Source organism: Marmota monax, unplaced genomic scaffold (genome assembly GCF_021218885.2).
Source record: "Marmota monax isolate L192 unplaced genomic scaffold, Marmota_monax_Labrador192_F-V1.1 WCK01_AAM20220418_F8-fsc00012, whole genome shotgun sequence".
Classification (NCBI taxonomy): Eukaryota; Metazoa; Chordata; class Mammalia; order Rodentia; family Sciuridae; genus Marmota; species Marmota monax.
In genome coordinates, this window is record NW_026695227.1 from 12,921,528 (window position 1) to 12,943,258 (window position 21,731).

Genomic DNA, 21,731 nt, shown 5'->3' on the forward strand with positions numbered 1-21,731 from the left:
AGAATTACACCAGTCATGTAGTCATATATGTACATAAGGTAATAATGTCTGATTCATTCTACTATCCTTCCTACCCCCATGCCCTATTTTCTCTCTTCCCTCCCCTCTGTCTAACCCAAAGTTCCTCTATTCTTCCCTAACCCCCTACCCCATTGTGAATTAGCATCTGCATGTCAGAGAAAACATTTGGCCTTTGGTTCTTTGGGATTGGCTTATTTCACTTAGCATGATATTCTCTAGCTCCATCCATTTACTGGCCAATGGCATAATTTCACTCTTCTTTAAGGCTGAGTAATATTCCATTGTGTGTATATACCAAAGTTTCTTTATCCATTCATCTGTTGAAGGGCACCTAGGGTTTGTTCCATAGTTTAGCTATTGTGAATTGAGCAATACTGAGTCTTTGACAACATGAGTTTCTAATGCCACAGTAAACTGGATAACTGGACTAACTTTTTTCCCTTCCCCTCCCTCCCCTTTGCCCTTTATAGAGTTCATCTAATCCTCCCATGCTCCCCCTCCCCCAACCACATTATGAATCAGCATCCAAATCAGAGAAAATATTCAGCATTTGTTTTTTTTGAGATTGGCTAACTTTGCTTAGCATTATATTCTCCAACTCCATCCATTTACCTGCAAATGTCATGATTTTATTCTCTTCTAATGCTGAATAATATTTCATTGTGTATATATACCACATTTTATTTAAAATCAAGAATCAATAAATGGGATGGATTTAAATTAAAAAGCTTCTTCTCAGCAAAAGAAACAATCAGTGAGGTGAATAGAGAGTATACATTTTGGGAACAAATTGTTACCCCCCACATATCAGATAAAGCACTAATCTCTAGAATATATAAGGAACTCAAAAATCTTAACACCAAATAGAAAAAGAGGGAGAACTTCCAAATTCATTCTACAAGGCCAACATCACCCTGATTCCTAAACCAGACAAAGACACTTCAAAGAAAGAAAACTATAGACCAATATCTCTAATGAACACAGATGCAAAAAACCTCAATAAAATTCTGGCAAATCGGATACAAAAACATTTCAAAAAGATCGTGCATCATGATCAAGTAGGATTCATCCCTGGGATGCAAGGCTGGTTCAATATATGGAAATCAATAAATGTTATTCACCACATCAATAGACTTAAAGATAAGAACCATATGATCATCTCAATAGATGCAGAAAAAGCATTTGACAAAGTACAACATCCCTTTATGTTCAAAACTCTAGAAAAACTAGGGATAACAGGATCATACCTCAACATTGTAAAAGCTATCTATGATAAGCCTTAGGCTAGCATCATTCTGAACGGAGAAAAATTGAAGGCATTCCCTCTAAAATCTGGAACAAGATAGGGATGCCCTCTATCACCACTTCCCCCTCCCCCAACCACATTATGAATCAGCATCCAAATCAGAGAAAATATTCAGTATTTGTTTTTTGTTTGTTTGTTTGTTTGTTTTTTGAGATTGGCTAACTGGCCAGAGAAATTAGACGAAAGAAATTAAAGGCATAAAGATAGGAAAAGAAGAATTTAAATTATCACTATTTGTGGATGACTGATTCTATACCTAGCAGACCCAAAAGGTTCTACCAAGAAACTACTAGAGCTAGTAAATGAATTCAGCAAAGTGGCAGGGTATAAAATCAACACCCATAAATCAATGGTTTTCCTGTATATCCGTGACAAATCCTCTGAAATGGTAATGAGAACAACCACCCCATTCACAATATCCTCAAAAAAAAAAAATAAAATACTTGGGAATCAACCTAACAAAAGAGGTGAAAGAACTTTATAACGAAAACTACAGAATCCTAAAGAGAGAAATAGAAGAAGACCTTAGAAGATGGAAAGATATACCTTGTTCATGGATAGGCAGAACTAATATCATTAAAATGGCCATATTACCAAAAGTACTCTATAGGTTTAATGCAATGCCAATCAAAATCCCAACAGCATTCCTTGCAAAAATAGAAAAAGCAATCATGAAATTCATCTGGAAAAATAAAAAACCCAGAATAGCAAAAGCAATTCTAAGCAGGAAGAGTGAAACTGGCAGTATAGCGATACCAGATTTTAAACTATACTACAGAGCAATAGTAACAAAAACAGCATGGTACTGGTACCAAAATAGGTGAGTAGACCAATGGTACAGAATAGAGGACACAGAGACCAATCCACAATATTACAACTACCTTATATTAGACAAAGGTGCCAAAAGCATGCAATGGAGAAAGGATAGCATCTTCAACAAATGGTGCTGGGAAAACTGGAAATCCATATGCAACAAAATGAAATTGAATCCCTTTCTCTCACCTTGCACAAAAGTTAACCGAAAATGGATCAAGGAGCTAGGAATCAAACCAGAAACTCTCTCTAATAGAAGAAAAAGTTGGCCCTAATCTCCATCTCGTGGGTTCGGGCTCCAAATTCCTTAATAGGACACCTATAGCACAAGAGTCAAAATCAAGAATCAACAAATGGGACGTATTCAAACTAAAAAGTTTTTTCTCAGCAAAATAAATAATATGTGAGGTAAATATGGAACCTACATCCTGGGAACAAATTTTTACCCCTCACACTTCAGATAGAGCTCTAATCTCCAGAGTATACAAATAACTTAAAATTAAACAACAGAAAACAAATATCCCAATCAACAGATGGGCCAAGGATCTGAACAGACACTTCTCAGAGGAGAACATACAATCAATCAACAAGTACATGAAAAAATGCTCACCATCTCTAGCAATCAAAGAAATGCAAATTAAAACCATTCTAAGATACCATCTAACTCCAGTAAGAATGGCAGCCATTATGAAGTCAAACAATAACAAGTTCTGGCGAGGATGTGGGGAAAAGGGTACACTTGTACATTGCTGGTGGGACGGCAAATTGGTTCAGCCAATTTGGAAAGCAGTATGGAGATTCCTTGGAAAGCTGGGAATGGAACCACCATTTGACCCAGCTATTCCCCTTCTCGGACTATACCCAAAAGACCTAAAAAGAGCGTACAACAGGGACACAGCTACATCAATGTTCATAGCAGCACAATTCATAATAGCTAGACTGTGGAACCAACCCAGATGCTCTTCAATAGATGAATGGATAAAAAAATGTGGCATTTATACACAATGGAATATTACTCAGCACTAAAAACAACAAAATCTTGGCATTTGCAGGGAAATGGATGCATTAGAGCAGATTATGCTAAGTGAAGTTAGCCAATCCCTAAAAAACAAATGCAGAATGTCTTCTTTGATATAAGGGGGGCAACTCAAAACAGAGCAGGGAGGAAGAGCATGAGAAGAAGATTACCATTAAATAGGGATGAGAGGTGCATGGGAATGGGAGAGAGAAGGGGAATTGCACAAAGATGGTAGGAGACCCTCATTGTTATGCAAAATTACATATAAGATGGTGTGAGGGGGAAGAAAAAAGAGAGAGAGAGAAACGTGTCACAGTAGATTTGGTAGAAAGAGATGATGGGAGGGGAGGGGAGGGGAGGGGGAATAGGAAGGGTAGCAGAATACAATAGACACTAGTATGGCCCTATGTATAAATGTGGCTGTATTACCAACGTGATCCTGCAATCTGAACACGTGGAAAAATAAGATTACGTACCCCATTTGAATCAAATGTATGATATGTCAAGATCATTGTAATGTTTTGAGCAACTAACAAAAAAATTAAAAAAAAAAACTTAACACCAAAAAAACATATAACCCAATCGATAAATAGGCCAAAGAACTGAACAGATACTTCTCCGAAGATGATATGCAATCAATCAACAAATATAGGAAAAAAATGTTCAATATCTCTAGCAATTAGAGAAATGCAAATCAAAACTACTTTAAGAATTCATCTCACTCTAGCAGCTATTAAGAATACAAACAACAATAAGTGTTGGTGAGGAGGTGAGAAAAAAGGCACTCTCATTCATTGCTGGTGGGACAGCAAACTGGTTCAGCCAACATGGAAAGCAGTATGGAGTTTCCTTGGAAAACTGGGAATGAAACCACCAATTGACCCAGTTATCCCACTCCTTGGTTTATACCCAAAGTATTTAAAAACAGCATACTACAGGGACACAGCCACATCAATGTTTAGTGCAGCACAATTCACAATAGCTAAACTGTGGAACTAACCTGGACTAGCTTTTAAAATGTGTTATTTTTTGTTACTATAAATAAAATTAATCCTGATATTTAATATAAAGTTGGCACAAAGTTAATAAACCTAACTTCTACAACTACTTGAAGGTTGTATTTCTAAATCCCAGATATGGTCATATCCTGTTAGTCAATGGCTCCTTGTTGCTTATAAAGTTCAAACTCCTTGACAAGTAATACAGCACCATTCATGGTCTGGCCTCAGACTTTCTCTGTGGCCCTGTCTCTCTTCATGCTTCCCTTTGTACTTAAAGCTTCAGCAATACTGAACCACATGTAGTTCACTTGTTGTAACCTCTGGGCGTTTGTCCATCCTGTTTCCCACGACTGGAAATGTCTATTCATCCTTTTAAAATGATCTTGGATAACTCCTTCTCCTGTGATAGCGTTCCTTAACACATTGAACTCCCAATATGTTTAGTCTCTACTTTATGTGACTTTTGCCTTGCTCTTTTTTTTCAATAATTTTTTAGTCATTGATGGACCTTTATTTTATTTATTTGTATGCAGTGCTGAGAATCACACATGCTAGGCAAGCGCTTTGCTATTGAGCCACAACCCCAGACCTGCCTTGTTCTTGTTTTAATTTTTGCCCTTATATTCTCTATTAGTTGTCTGCATGTCTTCTTTCCTGGACTGTGAATTCACCATGAATAAAAATAAGTCACTTTTTTTCTTCCTTCCTTTTTCATGGTTGGGGAGAGAATATTGACCTTAATAATTGTTGAACTGAACTAATGAAAATGGATCTCAGAGGGTGTTTTAGGAAAGAGGGTCAGAGAATCAGAAAACAAAGTAAATACCAGTAAATATTCTAAAAAAAAAAAAAACCCAGCTTATATGTATATAATTTGCAATATCCTTGAATTCTAATTATTAGCATTTACCAAGCACTATGGTCTTGGATATAAAGATTGACTGTTTATAACTTAACTGACTATTTCATGTTATGTTTTCACAAATCCAGAAGACTAAAGGTTCTTCCAAGGTACATATTTAGGCTCTTGGTCTTGAGGAGAAAAGAACACAAAAAGCTATGCTTCAGAGGTAGTAGATGTGAAGTGTGGGTGTATAAAAGTTAATTACTGATTATACCAAACATAAAATGTTCAGGAATAAGGTAGTAATAAAACAAAAATAAATCTGCTACCATAGCAACTAACTAGCAATTTAATCAAATCTCCTGACTCATTTGAAATTAACATAGATTTGCAAATTGAGCAAAATGGGAGAAATAAGTGGGTTTAGATGAGTATTATTTTGTTTTAGTCTTATTTAACTTTTAACTCAGATAACCCAATATAAATTTGGGTTATAGGCAAAGCTGTAATATTAAAGTAAAATGGATCCCAAATCCTGGACATTTCAAGATGGAATATGAGATTATGTCTCACCAAAAGAAGTAAAACCCGAAAGTATGTTCATCATATAAAGTTCATGAGACCCACTAAACAATGCTGCTTAGAGATGTTTACATGGATGATAAGACTATCAAAAAAAAAAAACAAGGAGAAGATTACCAAAAAAATCAAGGTAATGGTTCCCTCTTAGCAAAAGATGGGGTTGAATCAGAGAGAGATGTGGGGTTTCTGAGGTATTTGAAATTGTATTTCTTGACTTTAATTATACTTACACAGATATTTCCTTAAAATTATTCACTAAATTGTGTTTTATTTTATTCATTTTTGTTTATATGCCATGACTTCACAGTTAGAAGGGAGTAATTCCTATATATTAATAAGTAAAAAAATTAAATACTCCAATAGGAAAATGGGGAAAAATCAGAATTCAATGGCCATTAAATATAAAATATGTGCTCAACACTATTGGTAATGATGGAAATACAAATGGAAACCACCATTGGATACTATTTAAAACTCATCATATGTGCTGGCAGCAATATGTTCTTAAAAATTATGACAATATAAAGTATCAGTGAGGTTGTGGAGGAATAGAAACATTTTTACACTTGTGGGAACTAAATTAGAAAAAACAACCAGGGGTTATCCAGCAGAGATAAAGATATACATACCCTATAACCCAGCAATTACTGTTCAAGATACATGTACATCGATGCACATAGCAACATCATTTTATTATACCAAAGTTCTGGAATCAACCCAAATGTTTTTCAGCAGGAGGAAGAATAAAACTTTCATGTTTACAATAGTCAGAAACAAATGATGTAAGCTATACACATGAATATGAATGAATCTCCTAAACATGCTAAGAAGAAACAAGTCATTGGGGGGAAAGTGGGATATCTTTTACATAAAATTAAAAAGAAAATACACCCATAAACACATATTTATATGCATATGTCAGGGATGCATATGTAGGTGGTGAAAATGCAAAGAAAAGCAAGAATCTGATAAATACAAAATTAAGCATAGTGGCTGAGGTTGCCATTTGAGATTATACACAGGTGACTTCAAGATATTGTTAATAGTCTATTTGTTCTACTTCTTGAGCTGGATGGTAAGGTTGTTCATTTTGCTTGCTTTAAAATTATACATACATTCACAATATATTAAATATTTCATTTAATAATTTTGTTACATTGAAAATAAAGAATTTGATTATTATTTTGATGCTCCCAAGTACCAAGAAGCTTCCATGAAGAGATTATGAGGCTGAAAATCTTTATGGTAGGGATAATCTGCATAGAATAAGTATAATACATGCTTTCCAGTCTACTAAGCTTAAGAAAGGGTAGATGACACATCTTAATTATTCATTATGCAAATACCCCACAACCTATTACTCTGAGATTGAAAGGTGTCAAATACCAAGGCTGAGCTTGAAGTATCCACATTACTGCAGAAAGTTGGTACATTTTGTAAAGATCAAAGTCCCAGAGAAGATTTGATTCTCCTGTTAAACAATGCTGATGCCTTGGAACACAAAATCCGAGCTTACTAGAAAAGAAAATCAATACTTAATCATCAGTCTTCATGTTCCCCTCTTGCTGAAAATCAAGTTAATTCTTTTCTAAATGGTTCATTGACATCTTAATGCCTACTCTATAATGTTTAGAAAAGCATGTTTTAGGCGTTAATGTCAGAAAATTTGATTATTTCTAACGGTTCTCCTTTTACATCTAGAAATTTATCTTAATCAATTAATGACATCGGCAATTTAGTATTATACTGGAACCTGCGAAATTTAATATATTTGAGCCTTTTAATAAATCTCTCAGACCTGTCACTAGGCAGTATGCCTTTGCTTTTAATTTGTTAACTCTAAACTTTTCTTCAATATATGACTCTCACTGAAAGAAACACCCTCAATTTTTCTGCTGACCCTTCTTGGTCCACATCATACTGACTTGCTCTTGTGTTAGGAGAGGAGGGTAAGGGCCGGATGCCTCAGCTGTGCCCAGAGGGAAATCATTGATCTTCCTTTACTCCCCAAGTGCTGACATAGCCAGGGAGTTAAGGGACTTTTCTTGGCAACCTCAACCTCAGTCCTGCATGAAAGAGCTTTTTCTTGGGCTTTTCTAAAGGGATTTTAATTGCTGATGGTCAAAAAATCGAGAAGATTATCTCCTAAGAAGTACCAAAAGTAAAAGATGTAATTCTGCCCTGAGCAAACTGACTGTTGGACTTCTATACGTGTCAATTTTTCTGGAGGTAAGACTCATGCATTTCAACATATAATTTGGCTTTCAGTCCCTGCTACTTTCATCATTGCAGAACCAAATGCAGATGAGAAAAGGAAAATGAAAAAAGAATTGGTTGGAATAAAAAAAGCAACAACAAATAATTCAAGCTTTTATTTCAATTTAAGTTACTCTTTTTTCCTTTTTCTTTTTTAATCTATCCTTTTGAACAGCTCTTCCCCTAAATTTTGGACAACACAACTTTCTATAAATTTACACTGAAAAACATATGGACTCTTGGCAGCAATTAGCCAAATAGAAATCTGCACTGATGGAAATGTTCTGTATTAATACAAAGAGCAGGAAGAAATTGGAGAGGCATATGAGTGGTGAAAACTTCTTATTGGTCACAGTAAGATGTTCCCCCTTATGTCTTGCCAGAGTTCACGTTTTACTTTTTTGATGTTCTTAATAATACAGCTTTTAATTTTGTGGAGCAATGATTTAGTGTCACAGAATTTCATAAAAATATAACCAGATGTACAAGTATTATAATGTTCAAAATTCTACCAGGAACATGTGCTGAATATCTCAATAGGAATGTTGCAGAAGTGCTTGAAAAATAAATCTACCAAACTTGTAAAACTTCTTTACAAAAGCAGTTGAACATTGGTGTATCTGATTCTATGTACTCATAGTCAATATGGGAAAGAGGGAGGTCTTTTGAACATTAATTACTAAATAATTTCTAGAACCAGATTAATAGACTTTTTTTAAGTAGCAGGGCTCATTTGTTTGCTGTGGTGTCTGAGGTGGAAAAGATAAAATTTCCTCAACAAGGCAATACATGATTTGCCATTGAAAAATGGAATAAAATTTTGACAGGGAAAACTACAAATCAAGGAAAATGAAGATTGGGGAATAAAAGAAACACATATGAAAACAGCAAGGAAAACCTGAAAGAGTGGACTGTTCTTGCATGCCAGGCAAGAAAAAGCTCCACCAACAAACAAAAGAACCGTGTGACTGAAAAAATTGTATTTTTGAGTTGACTATAATATTCCCACCAAGCCATCTAGTGTCAGAATCTGCTGCCTGTCCCAACTTTGCTGAGTTCTATTTTTCCTTATATTATTCAAAATCATTTATAACTTCTACTTCTTTGTTCAAATTCTACCTCTTGGGTTCACATGGAACAAAAGAAGTCCTATTCTGAAAGACATTTAATCAAATATTGAAGCCGGCCATCTTTCTGGACTTTTTAAGTCATGGTTTTTAATGGCTTAAAAAGCTCCATTTTCTTAACCATGCATTACGTGCCATGACTGCATGGCTCCTTCTTCTAACCACCAGACTCTGATTGAACTCTGTGTTTCTCATAGCCCTCCTTGACCCCCATAAATGAAACACAACCATGGGAGCACAACTCTGATGACCTTAAAGCTCAAAGTCTCATTGCTGACTGTAAGGATGGATTGAGAAAAAAGAGGAGAATGAAAGATTACTATAAAACTATGCTAATGGTCCAAGAAAAAGGGAACAAGCAGATGAATTAAAGTGGGGATGTTGCAAGTGGAATGAAAGGATGATGCAGAAGGATGGAGAGGTAGACATCATGGGGTTGGCCTCTGGTTTAACTGTGGGGAGGCAGCCATAGAGACCCCCCAGTGCTATTAGTTTAGACTGTGAAAATGGTGGTCTCATCAATTAAATATAAGGAAGTCTCCAGGCATAAGTGGTTTCAGGAGAACAGGTGGGGTTGCTTTGGCCATAAGAAGTTGAGGTGACAGAAGAGATAAACTGAGGGAAGACTGGGAAGTTATTTTTCTCTAAGTCACAAATGTGGGGATGAGAGAATCTCAAAATATTTCCTTAAGGAGAGAAGATATCCTTGAGAAACCCCTGCTTTAGGGGCTCATGGAAGTCAGAAGAAGCTGAGGAGAATGCAGCTCAGGGCAGGATGTCGAGAGAGGAAGACATTTTATCATCAAATGCAAGGAAGTCACATAGACTAAACACTGACTGAGGCCATCACATTTGGTGATTAAGAAGACATATTTAAAATGCAATTTTAGTGGAATACTAGGAACATAAATGATCTTTAGGAATTCTAATACAAGTGAGGAAAGGAAGGCCATAAAAATAAATAGGTTAAAAAAAAAAAACACTGCCAATTAAGGTAAGGAGAAGATGAACAGGAACAAAGGAGTGGTATGATGTTTTGATGGGAGGTTATTTTTTAATTAGTTATTATCATTTTTATTTTATGATGGAGAGATTTGAGCAAAGGCTGTAAGAAATACAAGATGAGGAAGGAACAAGAATGAAGGAAATACGTCCATACTGGGAGTCCTTGACTATGTACCTGAGTTCAGGTGGTCAAGTGTAATCACAATTTTACTAAAATATAATGGTTTAGCTCTAGCATTCAAGTATTTAGTTTCAGAACATTTACAGCATACTACCTTAATGGATAAAAATATATTGAAAACTCTCCAAAATAGAACTGAAAAATAAAGGACTTCTCCCTACTCTCTGATACACACATTCACACACGTAACCAAATGTTCTGCTTAGATATTCCTTTGACTCTGTTTTTCCAGGCAGGTGGTCTTGAAAAATGAACCTGATCTCAGTTCCTTGAGGAGCAAGAGTTTTGCATTTAAAAGTTAGATTAGAATGGCACTTGTTTTATACCAATATGATAAAAATGGTTCCTTCCACATTTGGACTTCCTTTGCTCAACACTTCTGATTACTAAGCTTTCCCCTTTGGTTGCTTTCTCTTTATTATGTGTGGTAGAATTTAGGAAGAAACCTCTATCAGTGAAAGCATTTTCTCCTTTAAACAGCAAAATTTCAATCCAGGGAGAAAGAGTGCTGCTTAAGCTTATTTTAACCTCTTAGTCATTGACATAATTGTACCTTTTCAAAGGTTTTTGTGTCTATTGAGTGATTTAGAGCTTTTCTTTCCACTGTTCACTGAAAAATAGGGTAGCATTTGATGGAAAGATAGCAAAATTAGGACTTTTCAGAGTAACTTAAATGCTTTTTGTTAAAACAAATGAGTAAACAGCCTGAAAAAAGTACAGCATTTTCTACAACTAGCCAGCCCTATCTGAGGTTTCTGAGGACATGGACACACACACACACACACAAACACACACACATACACACACACACACCATAATACTTTGTTAGCAGTACTGAACAACCATACATAGTTCCTGGAATACACAGTGGATTTCAAGCTGGTGGGCTTTGGAAAACAATTGTGCCTTTTTCTATATTCTTTCTTCGTGTTATCTTCCTGACAAATTCCTACTGTTAGTTAGTACTTTACTCAAGCAGTTTCATGTCTGGGAAATCTTTGCTAAACCTCTCAGGCAAAAGGAATGCAATCTTATATGTTCCTTTACTATCTAATTATCTGCTTGTTTTATGCTCAGTACCTTACATGGTGTCTGACTCACATAGGAGCTCCATAATAATAATTATTATTGTTGTTATTATTATTTATTATTATTCAATGAACAAAGCACTGATAAACCTATATGGGTACAGGAAAATGAAAAAGGGATGGGATGAATTATTTTTGTATTTTAAAAAGTGTAGTCCCTCACACCTCCTATAATATAAAGGATGCTACTATGGTAGGCTTAATAATGGCTCAAAGACACTGAGGTCCTAATTTCTGGAACTTGCAATGTCACTTTATATGGTCAAAGTAACTCTGCAGATGTGATTAAATTAAGTATCTTAAAGTGGGGAGATTATTTTGGATTATCCAGTTGGCCTAATGATGTAGCCACAAATGTTCTAAGAAGGAGGCAGAGGGAGTTTTGGCAGAAGAGGAGGCAGCAATGGGAAGATGGAAGCAGTAGGGCAGAGGTCAGCGTAATGAGGGACCATGAGCCAAGAATTGAGGGCAGCCTCCAAAGGGAAAAGGATTCTCTCCCTGAAGTTCTGAAGGGAGAAAGGCCCTGAAGATACCTTGATTGCAACCTAGTGAGACCCATTTGGAACTTCCCATCTCCAGAACTGTAAGAGAATAAATGTATTATTTGAAGCCATCATATTTGTAGTCATTTGTTATAGCAGCTACAGGAAACTAATACAACATAAAAATCCCATTCTCCCTCTAATCTTCAGGGCATTTGGACAACTAGCTCTGACATCATGACTGGATTAGAAGTGAAATCATGATTATCTTAGGAGCAAAAGACTTGTGACAGGTCTTGAGTTTGACATTTTTTAGCCAGACCTGAAAGTCAGAACCATTGTGAGTGGGCCTGCCTATTTTGAGGCTAAAATGATATCTGTCCAATCTACTTTAGGAAGTTTCTATAAGCATCACATGACATAAAATATACAAAAGTATTATGGAAATGGCAACAAAAATGTAAACTATTATGATTGCTACTTATTCCTTTGGAGTTGGGTGTTGAAGGCTTTTGGTAAAATGAAAATGGGTCTCATTTGATAATTCACATTGTCGTTCTGTATAGTTAGTGCCTGGCACATAAAATCTCACATATATTTGACAAGGGAATCAACAAATAAACGAATGAACACAGGGATGAAATTAGCTTGTTAAAAACAAATATTACTACCAGTGGAGAGTGGCTAGAGGGGATGGACACTGAGAATTGGAGAGCAACCAGAGGGAAGGAGGAAATGCAGAGAGCAATTTGTGGATAAAGGAAGAGGACATTTTCAAAAGGAAGAAGGGAATGATTATCAACATCAAGTGCTGCCAGTGAGTTAAAAAAAAAGTGTCTAAAAAAAGTGCTCTCAGAGCAAGTCAGTGGGTTTGGGAGGTCAAAGGATGAGGGTGAGCATTGTCTTTTTCCTTTCTGTCTTTTCATTACTAAGCATTTTCCTATCTGTCTTCTTGCCTCCTCAACTGCCATTTCTAGCTCCATTCTGACTTCTCTTATTCCTCCTTGCAACCGCCCTCATAGTGATGATTTCTATAGCTCCATTCTTAGTAGTGAGTAGACAGACCTCGATAAGGCCACTTAAAAATCATCAGGTTTTGGGTCTCTGGGTAATAGCTTTATTGTTGACCTCTAACCCAGCACATCTGCAGAAGCTGTGCTTTTTCAGACATCCTACAGAGCAGTCAACCGTGAACTGAGACAAGGATTGAACTTTCATCTACCTTCTATGACACTCTCATGTCCAACAGACACTGTGGCTATTCTCTTTTAAGGTATGTTCCTTCTAAAATTCATTTTTAGAATCCCAGAAGAAAATAGGGTACTAGAGCATAACTGCAATAGAATAGCAATTAGAGAGTCTAGTACCTTAGGAGATCAGATCAGCATGACAAGTAAGCTTGATAAATAGGAAAAGTGGCTGTGTTCACTTTCTAGGGCTTCCATAGCAAAGTGTCACACACTGGGTGGTTAACAACTAAACAACTGAAATTGGCTCTTGACAGTTCTGGAAGCCAGAATTCCAAGACCAAAGTGATGCAGGATTAGTTTCTTCTGAGGCCTCTCTCTTTGCCTTGTAGATGGCCATCTTTTCTCTGTCTTTATACCATTTCCTTCTATTTGTGTCTATGTTCTACTCTCCTTTTAAAAAGGACATTGGTCATACTGGATGAGGATCCACACTAATAGTTCCATTTTAAACTAATCACCTCTGTAAAGATCCCATCCCCCAACATAGTCATATTCTGAAGTACTGGGGATTGGAACTTCAACATATAAGTTTTGGGCAAGAGCACCATTCAGCTCATAAAAACAGTAAAAAAATAGAGTGAAGCTCAGTTAAAAAGGAGACACTTAGGCAGCAAAATAACTCCTGACTCACCAGGTAAGAGAGAGACAGAGAAAGGTGCAGGTAGGCAGAAAAAGTCCCTGAGGTCACTGTGGATAATGTGCTTACTACGAGTCAGTGATGTGACTCCTAAAACACAGAAGCACAATACCTGAGTATATAAATAGAACCAGAGCAGAGCTTTGAGGTAACTCAGCAATTGTTCTTTGTAGTAACTAGAAGCGCTACTTCCAATTCTGAACTCCAAGCCAGAGAGGGATATGAAGATTTTGGTCAAGGTCAGAAGAGAACCATATAGAATCATATATTTTTAACTATTAGAAGTAAAAGTTCTGAGATTTCTTAGTCCAGAAATGGGCAGGCTGAGGAGAGATCTGTTAATGGTCTTTAACTCAAAAGTTAAAAGTGAGTGACCACAAGTTCTTCAATTCATAAATTAGAGAGTGAAAGGAAAGAAATTTGGATTTGTCATAACTGTTTCTTAAGGCTAGTAATTTAGTTGTCATAAGAAAATATTTCATAACAATGTGAGTTGTTCAAAATGAGCCTACTGGGATGGATTTTAAATGTAAATTTTCTCTTATTTCATCTTATTTTAAGATTATTTTAAAATCATACAGCCTTAAGTTGTGGGCATGTGGAATGTAATCATTCATTCGTTCAACAATTATATATTAAATGCCAACCTTATACCAGGAACCATTCCGGATCCAGCAGTGACCTGATAAACTCCCTGTCATCATGATGTTTAATTCTAGAAGGGGGAGACAGGTCACACACACACGCACACACACACACACACACACATCCCTCATACCATATGAAATAGCAATAATGTCTATCAGCAATGCAAGATAAAGAAAGAAATATGACTGATACTATCTTAGGATGACTGCTAAAGGGCTCTCTACAAAATCTTTAAAAAAAGACTTGGATAATTCAATAATAATAGCCAACATTTAGTTAGCCAGACTTGAGCGAAACTCTGCCTCATTGAATCTTTATAATGACTTATTTTACAAAGGAGTAAGCTGAGGCCCAGAAAGGTTAAGTAACTTGCCCAATAACTTAGGACTTACAAACTCTGGTTTAGTTTTGCTTTTCTCTAAAAGCTATAAAATGTTAACTTTAATAATTAAAGCTGAGGCTTGGCTTAGTAAAGCATTTATTTATTTATTTATTTTTAGCAAATAGTACATAGAAAATAAGTGAGTTCTACAAGAACCCCCATGTGCCTGTGCAGTCCTGAGTACATCTCCTCTTGGTTCTGAGGTGTTAAAAAATGGTCACTTTGCTAATATCAGTGAAAGCCAGAAAGCAGGTGTCTACTGAGCAGCCAAGAAGGGATTGTAGTCTCTTGGACAGGTAGAGCAGTTGGCCATTACTAGCAGCATGGACAGTCACAGCATGTGAAGTCATAGAGGGACTCGGGGGCACTGGCACAGGCACACATGTGGATAGAGGCTGGGGAGCTTGCAGAAGTTCTCATCTAGTGGCTTTTACTTCCTCAGAGAGTGAGAATGGGAAGGGATAATAAAAATGAAAACCTTTCATTTATAAGAATGGATGTGTATTCCTTAAGATGATGTAATGATCTTCCTCATTCCAAAATTCTTCATATACTTAGCAGAAAACTATGAGAGGGAGGTAGATAAGAAAGTGTATCAACTGAAAGGCCAAGTGATAAATAGGTGAATGACATTAGTCTCAGGCAAGGGGTGTGAGGCCAGAGAAGAGAGTGCTTGATTCCGCCTGAGTCAAAGAGGGTTTCACAGAGCTTGGACAGGTGTGTTCTACACACTTAATATTTTATTTAGCCCCATGAAAGGCAGGTATTATTGTCCATACTTTTCAGTAAGATACTAAGGTATGAGCTCAAACAGCTAGTGTGTTGTGTGGATAAACTTCCCTAGTCTGACCCCAGCAGCTGTTCTTTCCATTTCTTCCTCAATCTTTACCTTTCCAGTCATTTATCATCACAATTTAAAAACTGCCTTCATAACTTTCTGTTTGTCATTTTGTGGTTATGTGCCAGATAAATACAGGATTTCACCCAAGTTGGACATTTTGATTGATTTCAACCAATATGCCTGTTAGTCACTAGCAAGTCCACAGCTAAAACCTTGGAGAGTGTGATTTAACTGGTCTTGATTGGAGCACAGGCATCTGTGTGTAGAATCATTCACAGGTGATTCTATTGTGTGGCTGTGAGTGAGCTCCACTGGCTTAGGTGAAAGAGAAGAATTGAAAAAGTCTAACTTACAATACTATTTGTGATACCTGCAATATTGTTGCTCTGAGTTAAGAATTTTCTCTCTTAAAAGGTACATTGTTTTTTGGATTGAAGCAACATGTTAAATCTCTACAAAGATCTTTTCCTGTGATGAGATCTTCAGGAGGGGCCATGGTTGAACAGAAAACCAAGAATTTGCTCTGTAACTGGTTAAATCATGTGACATGAATTTGAATACTTATCAATATAATTTAATAATTGTGTCCAAGACCAAACCAACTGCTAAATTGACCTAATGATATTCCTAAATTAACTTCAAATCCTACTTTGGCTAATAAAGTTCAAAAATGGCTAGACTATAAGCTCCAAGAAGGCCAGAATTCTACCTTGATGTATACATAGCACCTAGCACAGTACTTAAAACCTAGAAGTGATTCATTGAATGAGTGAAATTTATCAAATGACTTTATCAATGTGAAATTATTTTCCACTAAATAGCAAACAGGCTTAGCCATTGATTAACATACTCGTATAGAACACTCAAATTGTCACTTCAATGTATTTTTCTCATTTCCCCAGTCAGTGATATTTAGTTTTTTTCAATTTCTTTGCCATTGAAAGCAATACTGCAAAAACCATCTTTGTAGGTATTTGCCTGTACAACTGTACAGGAGTTTCTCTGGAATATATTCATAGGAGTAGAACTGCTGGGTTGAAAATATGTGCTCTTCAAAGATATATATGTAGTTAATTAGCTTTACAATTTCATATAATCTAAATACAGTCACATATCACTTAAGAGAAGAGATTATGCTCTGAGAAATCCATCATCTGGCAATTTTGTCCTGTGTGAACATCTAAAGTGTAGTTATGCAAACTGAGATAGTATAGGCTAGTCATGGACATGACCCTCTGTTGCAGTGAAAAGACACATGAGGCTGCTGCCAGGGTGATAGAGCATGTTTTTTGACAGTACCATTTTTATTTACATATGTATCAGTAAAAGAATTACTCTCTAAAATAATTATAGAAATACAGTTATGAAAACACACGAAGCAGTAACATAGTTGTTTATTTCCATTATCAAGTATTATGTAGCATACATAATTACATGTGCTGTTCTTTCATGTGACCCGCAGTGCATATACAAATTTTGCATCAGCATTGCCACAAACTCATAAGTAGTGCCTGTGCTATGACGAGATCATGGCTACCAACTCATTAGTCAACAGGAATTTTCAGCTCCATTATAATTTTATGGGACCACCCTCATATATGCAGGTCATTGTTAACTGAAGTGTCATATGTGGCATGTGACAGTAAGACACAAAAAGCAAAACCTACAGGAGAACATTATTGATCTGACTTAAAATGTAAAAGTTCCAGATGACAAAAGATACAACAAATAAAGCTAAAATACACCGGGGCCCTTTTTATTCCTTCCCAGTACATATAAAATATATAACAGACACAAAGACCTGAGTTTGCCTTTTGTAATCAGTTCATAAAAATGGTTGCAAGAAAACTGAGGTCCCCTTTTCTTGTCTGAACTTGCTCTGTGAAGTTGTTCAGGAGAATACAGTATTCACAACTCCAGATGGTTCTACAGGGAAACTTGGCTGGGGAGTCAGGCAGAGATCCAGGAGAGAATGATGGAAGACTGCAAGCACTCCTTCTGCCATTTTTCCAAAGCCACTTCTCAGCCCAGAACCTGGAGACCCTCCCTGGCACCTCTGCCTTTCCCTTCTCTGCTCATACCCCAGGGATGGACTAGTTTTGGCAAAATGATGCTCAAGTGATCCTGAGCATAAGTAATGCAAAAGAATTCTCCTCAAGACTGATTATAGAAATGCCAATTCCTCCTTTGTTGAAACATTGGTTGTAAGATTTTTGTCCTTCCTACATGTAAATTCTGGCTTTAATCAAATAACCCAAGCTAGAATAGTGTCTAGCCCTTCTCTGGGAATCTGTTGAACTCCACATCTCCAAAAGCCTCAGCTTTATAAATATTCAGGGGATGTACAATATACACATATGTGACCATGTTTGTTTTATGATTTAGACTCTCCTTTAAATCTGCTTTAAATCCTGGTGTACTATGCTGAGAGGGAGAAAAGAAAAGCTTCACTATTGCATAGATTACTTTAAGTGACAACAGAGCTTCTCTTCCAGAGGAAACTATATTTCCCATATATGGTTATGTTTTATGGAATAGCAATAGCCACAGTTATTCCCCATACAGTGTTTTCAAAGGGAATTTCACCAAAATAGACCTTTTTATATGGTAATGGGAACTTCAATGCCCTCTCAGTCTAATTCCATTTAATTCTATGTTCTCAACTCTAATTTTTACAGTTAGAAAAATAAATGTTATGGATTCTGTTTTCTTTTCTTTCCTTTTTTTTTTTGGAGGGTAGGAAAATGGGTAAGATTTACATTTTCAAGGTAGATGCTTCTTTTTCTTCAACAAGATGCCCTGGATTTTCCTGCCACAGCAAAATGACCCTGCAGTTATTATGAGACTCTCCCATCAGTCAATGCTCCAGGTACATATACTTCTTTCTCACTGAGCAAGGCTCTCAGTTTTACTTTTCTCTGAATGGATTCCCTTTCCTGTGTTGAACTTAAAAGTACTAAGCTTAGTATTGCATCTTCAGGTACCAACCAGGTCACCTCTGTTCATGGGTTATACTCCACTCCCCCAGTACACGTAGCAAATAGAGATCTGGAAGCCAGGTGGTAGTGGCTACATATTTTAATTTGTTCTACTAATGACCGATAGTTATGAATTCTTGCCATGTGTCAAATGCTTTATGCCCACTGCCTCATCGCTTTATCACAATTCTCTCCAACACTATGCAATAGATACCTTACCCCTCATTACAGATGGAGATAAATTGAAACCTCAAAGCCTTAAGTAACTCGTTCAGGATAGTCAGGTGAGTAGCAGGGAAGAGAGTCAAGTCCAGGTGAGCTTACCTCAGGGACTGGACCCCTAACTGCTGTCTTGTGCCGCTTTCCTCGTCTGCTCTCTTCTTCTCTATTCCCTGTCAACTGACCTTCACGACAGCAGTTTTCTTCTGATTTGTTCACTGGAATATTCCAAGGGCCTGGAGTAGGGTCTGGCATGAAGTTAACACACAATGCATGTTTTAGGAAGGGGTTCTTGAATTCAATTTTTTAGAATTTTAAAGTATTTGATTGCAAAATAAGGATTGTATATCTTTAATATGATTTGATTTTAATATGATTTGATTCAATATATAGACACATTGTATAATAATGACCACAACCAAATTAATTTACGTATCCATCAGCACCAGTGCTGCACACTAGATCCCCAGAACTTACCCTTTGGCTGATGTCTCCCCATGTCTGTTGAATGAATAAATCATTTTGTCCTTTTTGTTGTTGTTGTTCACTTATTCATGTGTTTGCTCACTAAACAGATGTCTATGGGGCCTCTAAAGCAAGGCCTTATCCTACACATGAGGGATAGAATAATGAACACAACAAACCCCTGCCATGAAGAAGAGTACATTCTTGGGGGAGAAGACAGACTAATACATGTGGGGGCGGGGAGGAGGTGGTGGGCCACACAGAGGACTTGAGCTTTTACAGAGTGAGATGGGAAACTAACAGAGGGTTTTGAACAGAAAGCGGATGGGATTTACTTCCATCCTAAACCGCAGTGGAGAGCAGGGGTGGCAGCAGATAGAGCCGTCTGGGGTTCTGACAAGAATCTGGGTTAGAGGAGATGGGGATCAGATCAAGATAGTAGCAGTGGGAATGATGAGAAACACCCAGTTATAAATATCTTTCAAGGGTGATCTGATTTGCTGATGGGGTGAATATGGGTTTGTAATAATGAGAGGAATAGCCCTAAGGTTTTGGGTATTGAGCAGGCTGCAGAAGGAGGGGACGTGGGATTGGAGGGGAATCAAGGGTCTAGGTTTTGAACATGTGTTTCATCATCTAGAAGTATATTCTGTGGTAAGAATACTCAATCATGATTTCATAAGACAACAATTTCAGGGGCCTAAAAATCCAGGCACCTTCAGGGTGCGCCAAGCAGGGCACACCTAACCATGTGACTTAGCCAACTGTAAACCAACACAGTAGTGGTGAGAGTCTGAACTGCAGGGCTTATGCGTGACCCACAGGGTTGTTGTGCTGGCTAGCATTCCCCTTGACCTTAAATTGGTGACCCCTACAAAATAAAACCAGCAATACTGGCTTTTATCCACATCATACTTAGTTAATGCTTAACACCTACCTCTGCTTTCTGCTTCCCTGAGCATGTAGCTGAATTTTATAGGCAGAGACTGTACACTGTGCCTCATTTGTCAATGCATTATTTGTGCAACAAATAATTATTAAACCTCACTCTGTTGTCAATTCTATACAAGATGTGATAGCAAATCTACAATGTCAAATAACATTTACAATTATGTTAGTGCCTCACATATTCAGAGATAACCCTTCTGAATCTCAGCTACAAAAACAAAACATAAAGGAACCTAAGGGATTCTGAGTAGTTAAAATATGTGTTTGAAGTTTGACGTTCCAACATCAAAGTTCTTAATCCACTAGATTTTTCCAGGACTCTTTTTCTTATATTATACATACTTTTAACACACCTGCATATCCAGTCCTAAACAGCTAAATCAGAATAAGTTGGCAGAGGGAAGGAAGGAGACAAGTGCTGATACAGGTGGGCACGCTGAGAAGAGTTATATATAACAAAGACCGTATCACCTGGAGACAGCAAAATTTAAAAGAATAAAGTAAACACAAGAATTACTTTTAATATGACATCCTGAGGAAACTTCATGATTTCCTGTATAGACAGGAAACTGGCCAGAGCTTAATAAACCTCAAGGCTTCACTATTTTAAAGACTAGCCTAGTGTTTTAACTTCAACTCATACTTTGCTTTAAAAGACAGGAAAATGTACAGACTATTTTAAAAGTTTCCCTGAAAATGAGTTCAATGTACACATTTTTTCCAGATGTTTGGAAAATTCACCAAAGTGAGCTATCTCATTCTCCAATAATATCAGCTATCTCCTCTGATTCTGTACTCTCATCTATGTGCCACATTTATGGTTAACAGATGCTAAAAACACACCATCAGACATGCCTTCCTGTTGACAGAAACTACCTGAGACCCTCTCTCATGGCTCACCCTCCCCCCCTCATCTGTATCCAGAGTCTAGCAGTTCTGCCCCAACTGCTGTGGACAGCCCTTGACTGCTCACATGTTGGGCCTGATGAGAGAATCCAAATTCCCTGGTCCTGCCTCAGGATTCCCGGGGATGTGGCTGCATTTGTGCACCTCAGGAACTCAGACTTTCTCAGTGGGCTGTGATCTGGGAGCCCAACTGGCTTTGGCACCAACTTGGCTTGCACTTGGATAGGACCCATTGGATCCCTGCAGGACTGATCTTAAATTCAACATGCACTGAAAACACCTTTCAAGTATGAAAAGGACACAACCATCAAACCATGAGAAGAGAGGCAAATGGAGTTCTTCCTGAGTAAGTGGTTTTCTTTTCAGAAGTAGTTTAATCATAGAATCATAGGTCTTAGGCTTAAGAATATCCTTCAAGTTTGCCATTTGATTATCACCTACAAAGCTACCAGAATCTCCCAATTCACCTTAGTCTCTTATTTTCAGAAGCATTCATTTACAAACCAGATAACTAGGATAAGATATTCAGTGAACAGCTGTGATGAGAGACCAATGCTAAAGGGTTAAAATAAGGATAAAACCAAAGACCTTGTCCTGTTTAGAGTAGAAGAACAGCTAGCCAGCCTCAACTAGAGAAGCTGACCGCTGAAAGTTAACTGAACAGAGTAAGGCCATCCCCTTTCTTTCATAGAAAATACAGTTTTAATATTCAGTTACAGGTAGTGTAGGAATC

The 21,731-nt window shown here is 37.1% G+C and overlaps 1 protein-coding gene across 16 annotated transcripts in view; it reads right to left on the reverse strand.

Annotated features, from left to right (window-relative positions):
- The window catches only part of Lmntd1 (lamin tail domain containing 1), a 340,293-nt gene that overhangs the window by 71,896 nt on the left and 246,666 nt on the right, over window positions 1-21,731 (reverse strand). For all 16 annotated transcript variants that reach the window (XM_058576414.1, XM_046435441.2, XM_058576413.1 and 13 more), the window contains one exon: window positions 18,785-18,927. The gene's annotated coding sequence lies outside the window, so the exon portion shown is untranslated. The remainder of the gene's footprint in view (window positions 1-18,784; window positions 18,928-21,731) is intronic.